The sequence below is a fragment of the Ursus arctos genome, unplaced genomic scaffold (assembly GCF_023065955.2).
Source record: "Ursus arctos isolate Adak ecotype North America unplaced genomic scaffold, UrsArc2.0 scaffold_50, whole genome shotgun sequence".
Taxonomy (NCBI): domain Eukaryota; kingdom Metazoa; phylum Chordata; class Mammalia; order Carnivora; family Ursidae; genus Ursus; species Ursus arctos.
In genome coordinates, this window is record NW_026623068.1 from 63,694 (window position 1) to 78,901 (window position 15,208).

At 45.6% G+C, this 15,208-nt stretch overlaps 1 protein-coding gene across 12 annotated transcripts in view; it reads right to left on the reverse strand.

The window, feature by feature from the left end:
* The window catches only part of LOC125283437 (thyroid receptor-interacting protein 11-like), a 50,181-nt gene that overhangs the window by 12,439 nt on the left and 22,534 nt on the right, over positions 1-15,208 (reverse strand). For 4 of the 12 annotated variants that reach the window (XM_057307568.1, XM_057307569.1, XM_057307570.1 and 1 more), the window contains exons 1-2: positions 4,621-5,366; positions 200-274 (exon numbers count right to left, since the gene is read on the reverse strand). The exons of 1 other annotated variant lie outside the window; for it this stretch is intronic. The gene's annotated coding sequence lies outside the window, so the exon portion shown is untranslated. Of the gene's footprint in view, positions 1-199; positions 275-2,450; positions 2,630-3,822; positions 5,367-5,398; positions 5,536-15,208 lie in introns of those variants that run through there. 7 more of the 12 variants (XM_048224821.2, XM_048224827.2, XM_057307571.1 and 4 more) reach the window with 5 other exon arrangements.

Here is a 15,208-nt window from a genome sequence, read left to right on the forward strand (position 1 = left end):
AACAGTCACAAGGGAGAGTGTATTGCATGTGGAAGACTGCTCGACAGGTTGGAATGAGGTCCCGGGGCCAGCAAGAAAGCGGGGAGGGGGTCCAAGGGGAGGGCCCCCTAAAATGAGGTCTCCAGCATGCATCCGGCCCCCTCCCGACCGCTGCCTCTGACTCTGCCCGGCTCTGTCCTCTGGTCCAAGCCACACTTACTGGATGCTGGGCAGCTTTCTCGTGACAATCACTGCAAAGTCGACCTCAAAAATATTTTCATGGGAGATCTTCATCCTGAGGAAAAATACACAGCAAGTTTGCTAATTCTGTATTCCCGCATACATTTACTGACCATCTTCATGTACCGAGTACTAAGCCCCAAACAGCAACGGGCTATTTCAGGGATTTAAATCAGGAATGATATGGTCAGAAAGGTACTTTTCAGGTGACTTTGGTCTCTGTGTGGAGAATGGATAGAGGACAAATGTTAGGAGATTCTCAGAGCCGTCCAGGAAGAAGGTCCAGGGAAGAAGTCACAGGGAGCCTGAACTGGGGGAGCAGCCACTGGCATGGAGGTGGGGAGGCACTGAGAGGCGCTGGGGAAGTAGGAGCTAACAGATTTTCCAAAAAGCAGACTGAGACAGATTAGAGAGGGTCAGGAAACAATTGTGTGTTTGCGGGGGAGGGGTCGGGGCCAGCATGTGCGGGATCAAATAGGATACAACAGCAAACATCACAAAGCATCCCCGTCAGTGAGGGCGAGCACTGTCTTGTGGTACATTTACGTTTTTCTGTGAGAGTCGCCTACGGTGGGTGGGAAAGGGCAGGCGTCTGCAGCCAGGGAATGGGGGTCAGATCCCATCCACCACGTGTCTGCTGTGAGGCGCTGCAAGTCACTAAACTCCCTGGGCCAAGCTTTCCTCGTGTGCACAGTAGAGAAATTGACTGCACCTCACGGGGTTGTGAGGACTCATGAGGAAATAAATATACAAGCCACACGCACAGCAGGACCTGCGCTAGTAAGCGCCAAGGGTGTGCCTTTGATTTACTGACACGGGTACACAGATGTGGGGCCTGGCCTGGGCTGTACATGTATTTTTACTGTGGGCTGCAGTAGAGAGTGTGAAAGCCACACACAGAGACACACACACACAAACATACACACTGAGTTAGACAAAGACAGTCATACGCACAGAGACGCAAAGACCCACACACAGCGGCACACAGACAGAAGAGACAGACACAGAGAAACAGAGATACAAAATACAGACATGTAGACACACAGACCCCTACACACAGACACACAGAGAGGCAGAGACACAAAGACACAAACACAGAGACACAGACACACACACGCAGAGACTCACAGAGAACGACACACACACACACACACACATAGAGAGACACACTAACGGCCCTGCTCCACTACCTGCCTCCCCAGCCTGGTCACCCTCTGGGCTCCTAGCACATTCTCTCCATCTCTGTCATGTGCACTCACTCACTCAGCCCTGAGGAGGATTCTCGAACGCATTCTCTCCTCAGCTCACCAACTGCAAGGACACCCCTTTCTGGCCTGTTTCAACCACACACTGCATGAACCTGCAACAGCTCCTCACACCCCTGAGGCCTGGCAAGAAACAAGGCGCTCCACAACCTGCTGACTGTTCGGCATCCCCCCCGCCATGCATGCTTTTAACACCCTCGTGTCCACCTTACTTCTATTCCAGAAATACAGAACCAGTTGGTCAAAGGGGAAAGACAAAGAGAAACACAGATGCCGGTGTCCAGAATCAGGTGGTGGTGTCGCCGGTGCAGGCTGGGCCAAAGGAAAAGCGGGGGTCAGGATGATACCCCTGTTTCTGATGTGAACAACTGCGCAGGGAAGAGCACCGTGTATGTAGACGGTAGTATGTAGTATGTATATTAACTCACCTATGTAGACAGTCAGGAGCGATGGGAAGCAGGGATGGGGGAGGGTCGCTGTCTTAGGGGTTGGCATGATGGGGTCAGAAATCACAAGCAAGCATTTTCTAGTAGGAGGTGATCCCTATGGGTTAAGTGTTAGGACCATAGGTCCAGCTACCCCCCAACCTAGTGGAAAAATCAGAGGGTCTGGTTTGGGGGAGAGGGAGGGTGACAGAGGGACACAGGAGGAGAGAGTAAAGGACCGCTTCGTGATGTATCAGAAGAGACAGGCTCACCCACCTCAACCGTTCACTCTCAGAGCTGCCACACATGCCTGCCCGTCTGCAGAGCGCGGCGATGGACGAGCTAGCTGAGGCTACTGGGAGGAAAGGCTTAGGGCAGACGAGAACTAACTTCTGCTAGGAAACTCCACAGCACCCTTCCAGAACATTACTCCCACGACAGGAAAGGGTAAGGAGAGTCTAAAATTCCCAAAGACAATGAGAACAATTAAAAGCAGATGAAGGACAGCATATACTCCCACATCTTCTGTAGGACTTCTGACTTTAGTATAAAGAGCTTCCCCTTGGGGCGCCTGGCTGGCTCAGTCGGGTGAGCGGCCAATGATGATTTCGGTTCAGACCACGATCTCAGGGTCCTGGGATCCAGCGCAGTATTGGGCTCTGTGCTTAGAGGGGAGTCTGCTTAAGATTCTTCCTCTGCCTCTGCCCCTCCCCCCCCCAATAAAAGTCAAATCTTTAAAAAAAAAAAAAAAAGCGCTCCCCATGCATCAGCTACTTGACCCTCAGAAGAACTGACTAAGGGGTCACTGGGGAGGGAAAGCTACCAAAAGGCACACCTCGAGCCTCTAAGGAACAGACAGCTTTTTTCTGGGCTTTCGAAAAGGAGCAAAATGGCTGCAGCACATGTTTCCACTTTCGACTCTGGGATTCCCTGAGTCTGTCTGACACGCCACTCAATGAAAGCTGGCGAGTCACAGGAGGCAAGAAAGACACCGAAGACAGGACCGGCTCCTGGATGGCAGCTGGGGACCGCCGTGAGGAAGCACAGCCCTTGGACTGGAAGAGGATCCCGCAGGGCCAACCGCAGCACAGGCTGCCCGAGGTGAGACCCACCCTCTGCGTCCTTGATCCTTGGGTTGTGTGAAAACAGAAGTCGGGAGACACCGATCAGCTGAGGTCCCTTAAAGGGGTTCACTGCCCCTTTATTCTGTTTCTGTGATGGTACTGGCTTTCCTGGGCCCTCCTGGTGCCCGGTGCCCGAAGTGGGGAGCCTTCAACTGCCCAAAGTCTTGGGCCCCTGAGATCAAACAGAACGAGCTCCCACGATGGTGGCAGCAAAAAGCCTGTGACCCGCTGCCTCTGCTGGTGCAGCTGGGGGAACATCCCCGGGGGAAGGTGCATGAGACAACGAGACTGGCAGCCAAAATTTTCCCTGCCCCGTTCTACAAGCACATACCTCTCAATACAGGGATTAGCAAATTTACTGTAAATGGCCAGAAAGTATTTTAGTCTTTGCAGGCCAGACAGCCTCTCTTGGAACTACTCAACTCTGCTGTCATGCTGGTAAAGCAGCCATGGAGAAGATGCAGCTAAATGGGAGTGGCTGTGTTGCAATAAAACTTTATTTACGACGATAGCTGAGTGGGCTAAATTTGGCCCGACAGGCCCAGGCTCCAAGAAGCAAAGAAGCATTGTTTATTTTTTATTATTTAAGAAACATATATATTTAAAAAAACCCTTTGGACCAATATAATTATCAAACAAAACAAAACACCTCCACAATATCTTACTGACCCTGTGCTGTTCGCCTTCCTCACTCCTGAGAGAGAACCTTTTTCTTGGAAGGGGTACCTAAGTCTCAATGTACCTTGTTCCCAGGAATAAAAATGTCAGATTTGTTCATTATTAACCCACCTACATGACAGCGGGGAGAATCCAAATGTCGGGACCAAGTCGAAACGGTGTCGGGCCGAGAGGAGGCATTTCTCCAATGCCTTCCACTCACACTGCACACGTTCTGTCACTGCCTTCTGCTCCCGTTCCTTCCACCACACCATGGTCACTGAGGTACAGACGCACCACAGCCCAACAGACCGCAGAGACCCCCCTGAACAAGCACAGGCTCTGTGTAGAGAACAGGGAAGGAACCTGGATTTGGAGGAGCTGCAGCCCATTTGGTCCCACTTCTGCCACTAACCAGACTCGTCTCCTTTCCTGTGAGTGAGCGCAGTTACACCTGTTCTTGCTCCCTAACAGAGCAGGTGAGGGACCAAATCAGGGAATAGCTGCAAAAGGCCTTTGTGTCATCGCACAATCACCCAGCCGTGTGCACCTCCAGCCTGTACCAAAGACACTAGCAGGATGACAATAAAATCTTCGTTATTGCCAATATGGCAGATGCAGGGGCTCTGGCTCTCATAATTCCACGGGCAGGGTTCTTCCACCCATGCAGAGGAAATGTCTACTAGGATTTTTATCCTAAGCCCTGTTTGTAACAGCAAAGGATGAGATGAAAGGCACCCATCCTTCACCAGAGCTCTGGGGACACTAAGTATGTGGCTGACGGGGGCAGCAGGCGCAAGCATCTGGGGACGGGGGCGCGAGACAGACCGTCACTGCATTCCCTCTGAATATATTTTAACATTTCTGAACCAGGCGGGCACCTTCACAGGTGAAACAATTTGGGAAAGAAGAGGCAGAATTTTCATTTACCTTTAATCTCCAGAGGTGGTATCCACCCCAGTCCCAAGATTTAGAATTTGACAATGACATTCTGTCTTCCGTAGAAATGCCTTTATAAGCGGACTCACGCCATGGACGTGAGCGAAATGTCCTGAGAGAGAGACAGAGACAAGCTATTGCTCAGTGAGGTGGGATATCATCCCTGCAGAGCACACGCCAGGAGAAAAGCAAATCAGGACACTTCTGCTCTTCCTCCGGGTCAGCGGGTTATTGTGGACTTCATGGGAGAAAGAGTGACTTTCACATTCTCTTCCTTTTTTAAATTTAATTCAAAGCTGCTACAATCAAAGTAAGTACAATCTATTTAATGATTTAATGGAATTAACGATCTTACAAATAAATTGCCCCTTGGGGCACCCGGGTGGCTGTTGGTTAAGCGTCTGCCTTTGGCTCAGGTCAGGATCTCAGGGTCCTGGGATCAAGCCCTGCATCGGGCTCCCTGCTCAGCTGGGAGCCTGCTTCTCCCTCTGCCTCTGCCCCTCCTGCTCATGGTCTCTCTTTCCAATAAAGAAATAAAATCTTTAAAAATTAAAATAAAATGTCCCATTATTTTACATGGGAAAGACAAGTGTTTTACATCAAAATGTCAGATCTAAATGTTCCTTTTGGAAACGCGCTTTTTCATAGCTAGGTAAAGCTACTTAGGACTCGACTAATACTCAGAATTGCGAGATCATGACAAAAATAATATTTTGGGGTCAGGAAATGGGGCAGATAAATGTCAAAAAAAAAAAAAAGTATTTCTTACCGTGTTCCCTTCATCTCCATTCTGTGTGGGTAAGAGCCTCTATGTTTATAAAAAGGCCTCACAGAGCACCGGTGGGAGGGGAAGCCAGGAGTAAACGTTGCCCAATAAACGGACTTGTTTAGCTCCGGAGTGGGGAGCTGGAGTAAAGGGGATGGGAAATAAAAGAGGGGAAAGGAAGATAAAATCTGTGTTCTAAAGCCTTGCGCTTAACTATTTTAAGAACAAAATTGGAGTAGCATTTAGAAACTTACTGCAGTCCTATTGATTCTGCTACTACACAATTTGAGCTTGTATTTTACGTGTCTCTGGCTTCTTATTTTTCGAGGAAATCATTTTTATTGTATGTTATAGAGTATCATCCACAACAGGCTGATTATTGGGAAAAAACTTTAAAAATGCTCACCACACGCTGTTTGGGAAGCACTCTCCTAGTGGGCCCCAGTCTGGAGATGCCAGCCCAGGCAGAGGAAGAGGCAGGCTGGCTGACATGCTGCCTCGGGCACCCAGCTCCCAAGGCCCCGAGGTGGGTCCCTGCCTCTGCAGCAGTGGTACAGAAAGCTTCCTCAGGAGCCCAGGAGGGAGGCTTCAGGCCTCTGAGCCAGGCCTGGCCCCATCTTCCTAATGCCTGGGTTCATCCTGAGCTCCAAGTAAGATCCACGTCCTTTTTCTCAGGGACCACCACGTTAAACGTTCTTTGCATTTCTTATACAATCTACCCATAGGCTCCATCTTTAGGGCCAGGATTCCTGGCACACACAAGGACTGTGGTCACTTGGTTAATTTCTCAGTCTGGCTGAGACTGAGTCACCCTCCCACCTCAAATCCTTTCTGTGTCTTGATAGAAAGGACTTGCAGAGCCTAACAGTGTTATTACTGCTTTAATAAAGCCAAAAAAGTAATTCCTTCCTTGAACAGACAATTCACAGTGAAAGATCATATAAATGGCTCTTAAACATACAAAAATGATTTTCAACTTCACCCCCAAAATCAGAGGATTATAAAACAAAATTACTGTAAGATAACATGTTCCCATATCAGATTAACCACAATGAAAAGGTTCATAATACACTGTGTTCATGAGGATGTTGGGATAGGAGCACATTCATATGCCTGGAGAGAGTGAACACTGGAACTCTCTCTTTTTAAGCATGAATTCCTAAAACGTCAGGCCTCTGGGCTGATGAGGGGACGTTGGGAGGGAGGGGGTCACTTGCCTCTGTTAATTTCGGAGGACCTCCTCTCCTTAGACACTCTTACAATATGCTGGATGTAAGGGTCATGCCAGTAGCCAAGGCTTACTGCAAACCTGGAACAGAGGAAAGGAGGCAGATAAATAGAGGTCATTAGGTTCTGGCCCAGTTCTCAGGACCCAGGTCGAGGAGGAAAATCATCTACCTCAAAAGGCCAACAGAGGCACGTTTGGTGCTCCCTTACCAATGTCAACAGACTCGGCCATCCCTCTTGGTGCTCACATACACGGCCCCTCAACCTCCCCACAGTGGCCATTTCTTTCCTCTCTTTACTCATGCGGCTAACTCTTTTTCCAGGACCCTAGAGAGCACATAACCTCACCTCATACCTCACCTAGAAGACCTGCCACCACCTATTCCCTCAGCAAACTCACTGGCCAGAGCCAATCAGACAACTCTGCTCAACCAGAAGTTCTGTGTCCATAGGAAAGGAGATCCAGGATTGTTTTGTGAAACTTATGAATGACTACCTAAGTATTTCCCCCGGCTCTGTATTAGGTACCAGTCCTTCCACATCCCTTAAGCAGGTCATAGTGGGAAAACCAGGAACAAATAAACACAACTGCTACAACCTAGAAAATGCTAGAGTAGCCTGTACTCTCTGGTCTATACAACCGGAAAATGCTATGGTAGCCTAAACTCTCCCTGGTCTACGCTACAAGGAAGCAAAGTTTTGGTGTTCTAAGCCGGGGAGCTGAAGTCCAAATATCCCTGAAGGTCTTCTGTCAAACCTGAGTGGAACTAGCCTTAGGACAACAAGACGTAGGGGAAGGAGCCTGGAACGCTAAGGCCATGCCAAGTCACTGTGGGCCTGGAGTCTGCTCTGCCCCTCATCAGTTATCTTGTGAATTAATATATATGTTTACCATTTATTTATTTTTTAAGGTTTTATTTATTTATTTGAGAGAGAGAGAGAATAACTGAGAGAACACAAACAGGGGAAGTAGCAGAGGGAGAGGGAGAAGCAGACTTCCCACTGAGCAGGGACCCTGATGGGGGGCTCGATCTCAGGACCCTGAGATCATGACCTGAGCCCAAGGTAGCCGCTTAACTGACTGAGCCACCCATGCACCCCTGTGTTTAACATTTCAACCAAATGGAGGTGTACCTGGGTGGCTCCGTCAATTCAGTGGCTACCTTGGGTTTAGGCTCACATCATGATCTCAGGGTCCTGGGATTGAGCCCCGTGTCGGACTCTGTGCTCAGCAGGGAGTCTGCTTCAGGATTCTCCCTCCCTTTGCCCATCCCCCTGCTCACTCTCTAAAATAAATAAATATTTTTTAAAAAGTAATACATAGAGGGAGGGAGGCAAGATGATGGAACAGCAGGGGACCTCAATTCATCTGGTCCCTGTAATTTAGCTAGATAACTATTACGTCTTTCCGGACACGTATGAATTCAATCTGAGATGTACAGAAAGAATTGCTGGAATTCTACAAAGAGAAATGTGACCACTTTTTGCAAAGTAGAAGGTGCGGAGAAATGAATCTGTGGGGACATATGGGAAGATCATCTGCGGGGAGAGGGAGCCTGTGTGAGCCGTCCACAGGAAAGTGACATAACCCCAGAGTGCAAAATCAGACCTTTAGAAATCTGCTCCAAGTGAGAGACGTCCCTGCCTGAAAGGTGCTCAGGTGGCGAGGTGGGGCAGAATCCCAGGTGGGGCAGTGTGGTCTCAGGATCCCTAGGGTCACAGGAAAAACAGGGGTACCTGAGCCAGCAGAGTTCCCAGGCACTGGAGCCGGGAAATCTGTTAGGGTCGGGGAGCAGAGGAGGGGGATTGCCATAAACCTCAAACCGCAGCTTGGTCAGGCAACAGCTATCATGTGGGGGCCCTGCAAAGGACAGAAAAGCCGCGACCCTCCGCCTTCTCCTGGGAGGATCAGTGCAGGCATGCACTGCAGGAGACTGCAGAGTTTGGTATACACAAAAGTGAAGACCCCTTATCCCTGAGGGTTTACTGAAGAGAGGGAACCATGATCTTTCAGCACAGGGACTGGAGATCAGGGCATGACCACTTTTGTTTTCATCCTCTAAAGAGGCCCAGAAAGCCTTCAGGGAACAAAAGCCATACAGACCAACTAGAGGCAGTTTACACTGAGCCTGGCCCCCTGGAAATGGAGGGTACAACTCCCCCCAGGCAAAGACACCTGAGAATCAGCACAGTGGGCCCCTCCCCCAGAAAACCATGTGGAAAAACAGGTGAACACCAAGTTTAGAAGCAAGCACTAGGGGAAAACAGTAAATAAAATTCAAAGGTTTTCTCGTGATTTGTTGATCTTTCAGTTTAAAATTTTCCTTTTCTTTTTTCCTTTTCAACTAGTTTCGTATATTATCAACTCTTTGCTTTTAAGTCTTTTTTTAACTTTCATTTTTTTACATTTACATTAGATATATTCTTCCTTTTTGGCTTCTTTTCACTTTATTCAATTTTATGTTTCTGTATATGTATATATACATACACACACACATTGGTGATTTTACATTATTGGGATTTAGTGTCTTTTAACAAACAGACTAAAATATACCCAAGACCAAGTGGATCACCTGTTTTGAACACCTGGGAGATTATATTCTCTCTTCTCCCCTACCCTTTTTTTTTTTCTTTTTTGGTTTCTGACCTCTTTGGATTTGTCTAGTGTGGATTTTGCTTGGGTCGTGGTTAATATTTTTGATTTTGCTCTCCTGTTCATCCATTCTTCTGTGAGCAAAATAACTAGAAGGAGGAATTCACAACAAAAGAAAGAACCAGAGGCAATACTCTCTGCCACAGATCTAATTGATATGGATATAAGTAAAATATCAGAGCTGGAATTCCGGATAACTATTATAAAGTTACTAGCTGGGCTTGAAAAAAGCATAAAAGAGACTAGAGAATCTTAGTGCAGAAATAAAATCTAATCGGGCTGAAATTTAAAATGCTTTAACTGAGATGCAGTCTAAATTGGATGCTCTAACACCTAGGGTAAGTGAGGCAGAAGAGAGAGTAAGTGACATAGAAGACAAGTTGATGGAAAGGAAGGAAGCCGAGGGAAAGAGAGAAAAACAATTAATGGACCATGAAGGGAGGCTTCAAGAAATCAGCAATACCATAATGCAAAACGATTACTGGGGTCCCCGAGAACAAAGAAAGAGAGAGAGGGGAGACAGAAGGTATATTTGAGCAAATCATAGCTGAGCATTTCCCTATCCCAGGATGGATACAGGCATACAAGTCCAAGATATAGAGAGGACCCCCCTCAAAATCAATAAAAAGAGATCAACACTCCAACATACAAGAGCGAAGCTTGCGGATTTCAGACATAAAGAGAAAATCCTAAAAGCATCTCGAGACAAGAGGTTCCTAACCTAAAAGGGTAGCAACACTAGGCTGGCAGCAGACCTATCCACAGAGCCCTGGGAAGCCAGAAAGGGCTGGCATGATATATTCAGGGTACTAAATGAGAAAAACATACAGCCAAGAATACTTTATCCAGCAAGGCTGTCATTCAGAATGGAAGGAGGAATAAAGGGCTTCCTGGACAAACAGAAACTGAAAGAACACATGACCACTAAACCAGCCCTGCAAGAAATATTAAAAGGGATCCTCTAAGCGAAGACTGAGCCCAAAAGTAATGTAAACCAGAAAGAAACAGAAACGATCTACAGAAACTGGGACTCTACAGGTACTACAAAGGCACTAAATTCATATCTCTCAATAGTTACTCTGAATGTAAATGGGCTAAATGCTCCAATCAAAAGACACAGGGTATCAGATTGGATAAAAAAGCAAGACCCATTCATATGCTATCTACAAGAGACTCCGACACCTCCAGATTGAAAGTGAGGAGGGTACAGATCCATTTATGATGCTAATGGACTTCAAAAGAAAGCTGGGGTACCAATCCTCACATCAGACAAATTAGATTTTAAACCAAAGACTATAGTAAGGCAGGAAGAGGGATGTTATATCATACTTAAAGGGTCCACCCAATAAGAAGATCTAACAATTATAAATATTTATGCTCCTAACATGGGAGCAGCCAATTATATAAGTCAATTGAAAACCAAATTAAAGAAACACATTGATGATAATACAATAATCATAGGGGACTTCAACACCCCACTCACAGCAATGGACAGATCATCTAAGCAGATGATCAACAAGGAAACAAGGGCTCTGAATGACACGCTGTACCAGATGGACTTCATGGATATATACAGAGCATTCCATCCTAAAGCAAAAGAACACACATTCTTCTCCAGTGCACATGGAACATTCTCGAAAACAGATCACACTGGGTCACAAATCAGGTCCCAACCAATACCAAAAGACTGGGATTATTCCCTGCATATTTTCAGACCACAATGCTTTGAAACTGGAACTCAAGCACAAGAGGAAATTTAGAAGGAACACCAACACTCAGAAGCTAAAGAGCATCCTACTAAAGAATGAATGGGTCAACCAGGAAATTAAAGAAGAATTTTAAAAAATTCGAGGCAACTGGGTGACTCAGTCGTTAACTGTCTGCCTTCGGCTCAGGGCATGATTCCAGGGTCCTGGGATCAAGCCCCACATTGGGCTCCCTGCTTCTCTGAGAGCCTGCTTCTTCCTCTCCCACTCCCCCTGCGTGTGTTCCCTCTCTCGCTGGCTGTCTCTCTCTCTGTCAAATAAATAAATAAAATCTTAAAAAAAAAAAAAGAATTAAAAAAATTCTTACCGAATGCAAATGAAAACGCAGCTACTCAAAACCTTTGAGATACAGCAAAAGCAGTCCTAAGAGGAAAGTACATAGCAATACAAGCCTTTCTCAAAAAAAAATTAGAAAAGTATCAAATACACAAGCTAACCTTACACCTAAAGAAGCTAGAGAAAGGACAGCAAATAAAGCCTAGACCAAGCAGGAGAACGGACATTATAAAAAGCAGAGCAGAAATCAATGAAATCGAAACCAGAAGAACAGTAGAACAGATCAATGAACCTAGAGCTGATTCTTTGAAATTATTAATAAGACTGATGAACCTCTAGCCAGACTTATCCAAAAGAAAGGGGAAAGGACCCAAAATAATAATATCATGAATGAAAGAGGAGAGATCACAACCAACACCAAGGAAATACAAACAATCTTAAGAACATATTATGAGCAGCTATATGACAACAAATGAGGCAATCTGGAAGAAACGGATGCGTTCCTGGAAACTTACAAACTACCAAAACTAAATCAGGAAGAAACAGAAAATCTGAACAGACCCATAACCAGCAAGGCAATAGAAGCAGTGATAGAAATCTCCCAACACACAAGAGTCCAGGGCCAGATGGTTTCCCAAGGGAATTCTACCAAACATTTAAAGAAAAACTCATACCTATTCTTCTGAGGCTGTTTCAAAAAATAGAAATGGAAGGGAAACTTCCAAACTTGTTCTATAAGGCCAGCATTACCTTGATCCCAAAACCAGACAAAGACCCCATGGGTTTAAAAATTCTCACCAACATACTATCCCGTAGGATACAACAGTACGTTAAAAGAAGTATTCACCATGACCAAGTGGGATTTATTCCTGTGCTGCAAGGGTGGCTCAACATTCGCAAATCAAATCAACATGATACATCACATTAATAAAAGAAAGGACAAGATGCATACGGTCCTCTCAACTGATGCAGAAAAAGCACTGGACGAAATGCATCATCCTTTCTTGATTAAAATTCTCCACAGTGTTGGGGTAGAGGGAACATACCTCAGTAACATAAAAGACATCTACGAAAAGCCCACAGCGAGTATCACTCTCCATGGGGAAAAACTGAGAGCTTTTCCCCTAAGGTCAGGAACACGACAGGGATGCCCACTCTCACCACAGCTGTTCAAATAGAAGTCCTAGCCTCAGCAATCAGACAACAAAAAGAAATAAAAGGCCTCCAAATGGGCAAAGAAGTCAAACAATCACTCTTTGCAGATGACACAATACTTTATGTGGAAAACCCAAACGACTCCACCCCAAAATAGCTAGAACTCATACAAGAATTCAGCAACACGGCAGGATATAAAATCACCGCACAGAAATCAGTTGCATTTCTATACACTGACAATGAGACAGAAGAAAGAGAAATGAAGGAATCGATCCCATTTACAATTGCACCAAAACCCATAAGATACCTAAGAATATACCTAACCAGAGAGGTCAAGGATCTGTACTCCAAAATCTACAGAACACTTATGAAAGAAATTGAGGAAGACACAAAGAAACGGAAAAATGTTCCATGCTCATGGATTGGAAGAATATTGTTAAAATGTCTATGCTACACAGAGTAATCTATACATTCAATGCAATCCCTATGAAAAAACCATCAACTTTTTCACAAAGCTGTAACAAATAATCCTAAGATTTGTATGGAACCAGAAAAGACCCCAAAGAGCCAAAGGAATGTTGAAAAAGAAAACCAAAGCTGGGGGCATCACAATGTCAGACTTCAAGCTCCATTACAAAGCTGTAACCATCAAGACAGCATGGTACTGGCACAAAAACAGACACATGGATCAATGGAACAGAACAGAGAACCCAGACATGGACCCTCAACTCTATGGTCAACTGATCCTCGACAAAGCAGGAAAGAAATCCAATGGAAAAAGGAGAGCCTCTTCAATAAATGGTGCTGGGAAAATTGGACAGCTACATGAAAAAGAATGAAACTTGACCACTCTCTCACACCATACACAAAGATAAACTCAAAATGGATGAAAGACCTTAATGTGAGACAGGAATCCCACAAAATCCTAGAGAACATAGGCAGCAAGCTCTTCCACCTCAGCCGCAGCAACTTCTTGCTAGACACAGCTCCAAAGGCAAGGCAAGCAAAAGCAAAAATGAACTATTGGGACTTCATCAAGATAAAAAGCTTCCACACAGCAAAGGAATCAGTCAACAAAACTAAAAGGCAACCCACAGAACGGGAAAAGATATTTGCAAATGTCTTATCAGATAAAGGGCTAGTATCCAAGATCTATAAAGAACTTATCAAACTCAAAACTCAAAAAATGATCCAGAAACGGGCAGAAGACATGTACAGATATTTCTCCAAAGAAGACACACAAATGACCAACAGACACATGAAAACCTGCTCCATATCATTTGGCATCAGGGAAATACAAATCAAAACCACAATGAGATAAAACTTCATACCAGTAAGAATGGCTAAAATTCACAAGACAGGAAACAAATGTTGGCAAGGATGAGGATAAAGGTGAACACTTTTACACTGTTGGTGGGAAGGCAAACTGGTGCAGCCACTCTGGAAAACAGTATGGAGGTTCCTCAAGAAGTTAAAGATAGAGCTACCTTGGGATGCCTGGGTGGCTCAGTCAGTTGAGCATCTGCCTTTGGCTCGGGTCACGATCCCAGACTCCTGGGATCACGTCCCGCGTCGGGCTCCTTGCTCAGCGGGAAGCCACCTTCTCCCTCTGCCTCCCATTCCCCCTGCTTGTGCTCTCTCTCTCTGACAAATAAATAAAATCTTAAAAAAAAAAAAAGAGCTACCCTACAACCCAGCAATTGTACTACTAGGTATTTACCCCAAAGATACAAATGTAGTGACCCGAAGGGGCACGTGCACCCCAATGTTCACATCAGCAATGTCCACAACAGCCAAACTGTGGAAAGAGCCAAGATGGCCATCGATAGATGAATGGAAAAAGATGTGGTATTACCATCTATACCACATCTATACCATGTGGAATATTACCCAGCCAACAGAAAGGATGAAAATTTACCATTTACATCCACGTGGATAGAACTGGAGGGTATTATGCTGAGCGAAGTACACTAACCAGTCAGTAAGACAAAGTCAATTATCATATGGTTTCACTCATATGTGGAATATAAGAAACAGGCCAGAGGACCTAGGGGAAGGGAGGGAAAACAGACTGGGAAGTCATCAGAGATGGAGAAAAACCATAGGAGACTCTTAACTCTAGCAAACAAACTGAGGGTTGCCGGAGGGGAGGTGGGTGTGGGGGTGACATAATTCGGTGATGGGCATTAAGGAGGGCACGTGATATGATGAGCACTGGGTGTTACACAAAACTGACAAACTACTGAACACTACATCTGAATCTATGGATGTACTGTAAGTTGGCTAATTGAATTTACATTTTAAAAAAAGTAATAAATAAACCAAATGGAGTTGGTTTTCTGTTATTTACACCCTGAAACATCCTAAATGATATCCTGAGCGCATCAGCTCATTTCCACTTGCTTGAGGAGTAAGCTGAAAGGGGTAGGGTGTGGGTGTGGGTGTGTGTGTGTGTATGATGTCACCCAGCTGGGTTCTGAGCTCCCAGAAGCAGATAGATATTCTATTTTCTCTTTATATCCACTGACAAGGCTTACTGCTCTCTTGACTACAGTCGGTGCAAATCCTGTACAAACATGTCCCCCCCCAGTCTCCCACGTCCATGTTCCCACATCCACAGACACCCATAAGGAAGCACATACCTTCGGCTACTCAAGGCAGCAACTCAACACAGAAACACACAAAGTACGCACTAAGGGACACAATTACCTGCAAGCCCAGATTGTCAAGGAAAGC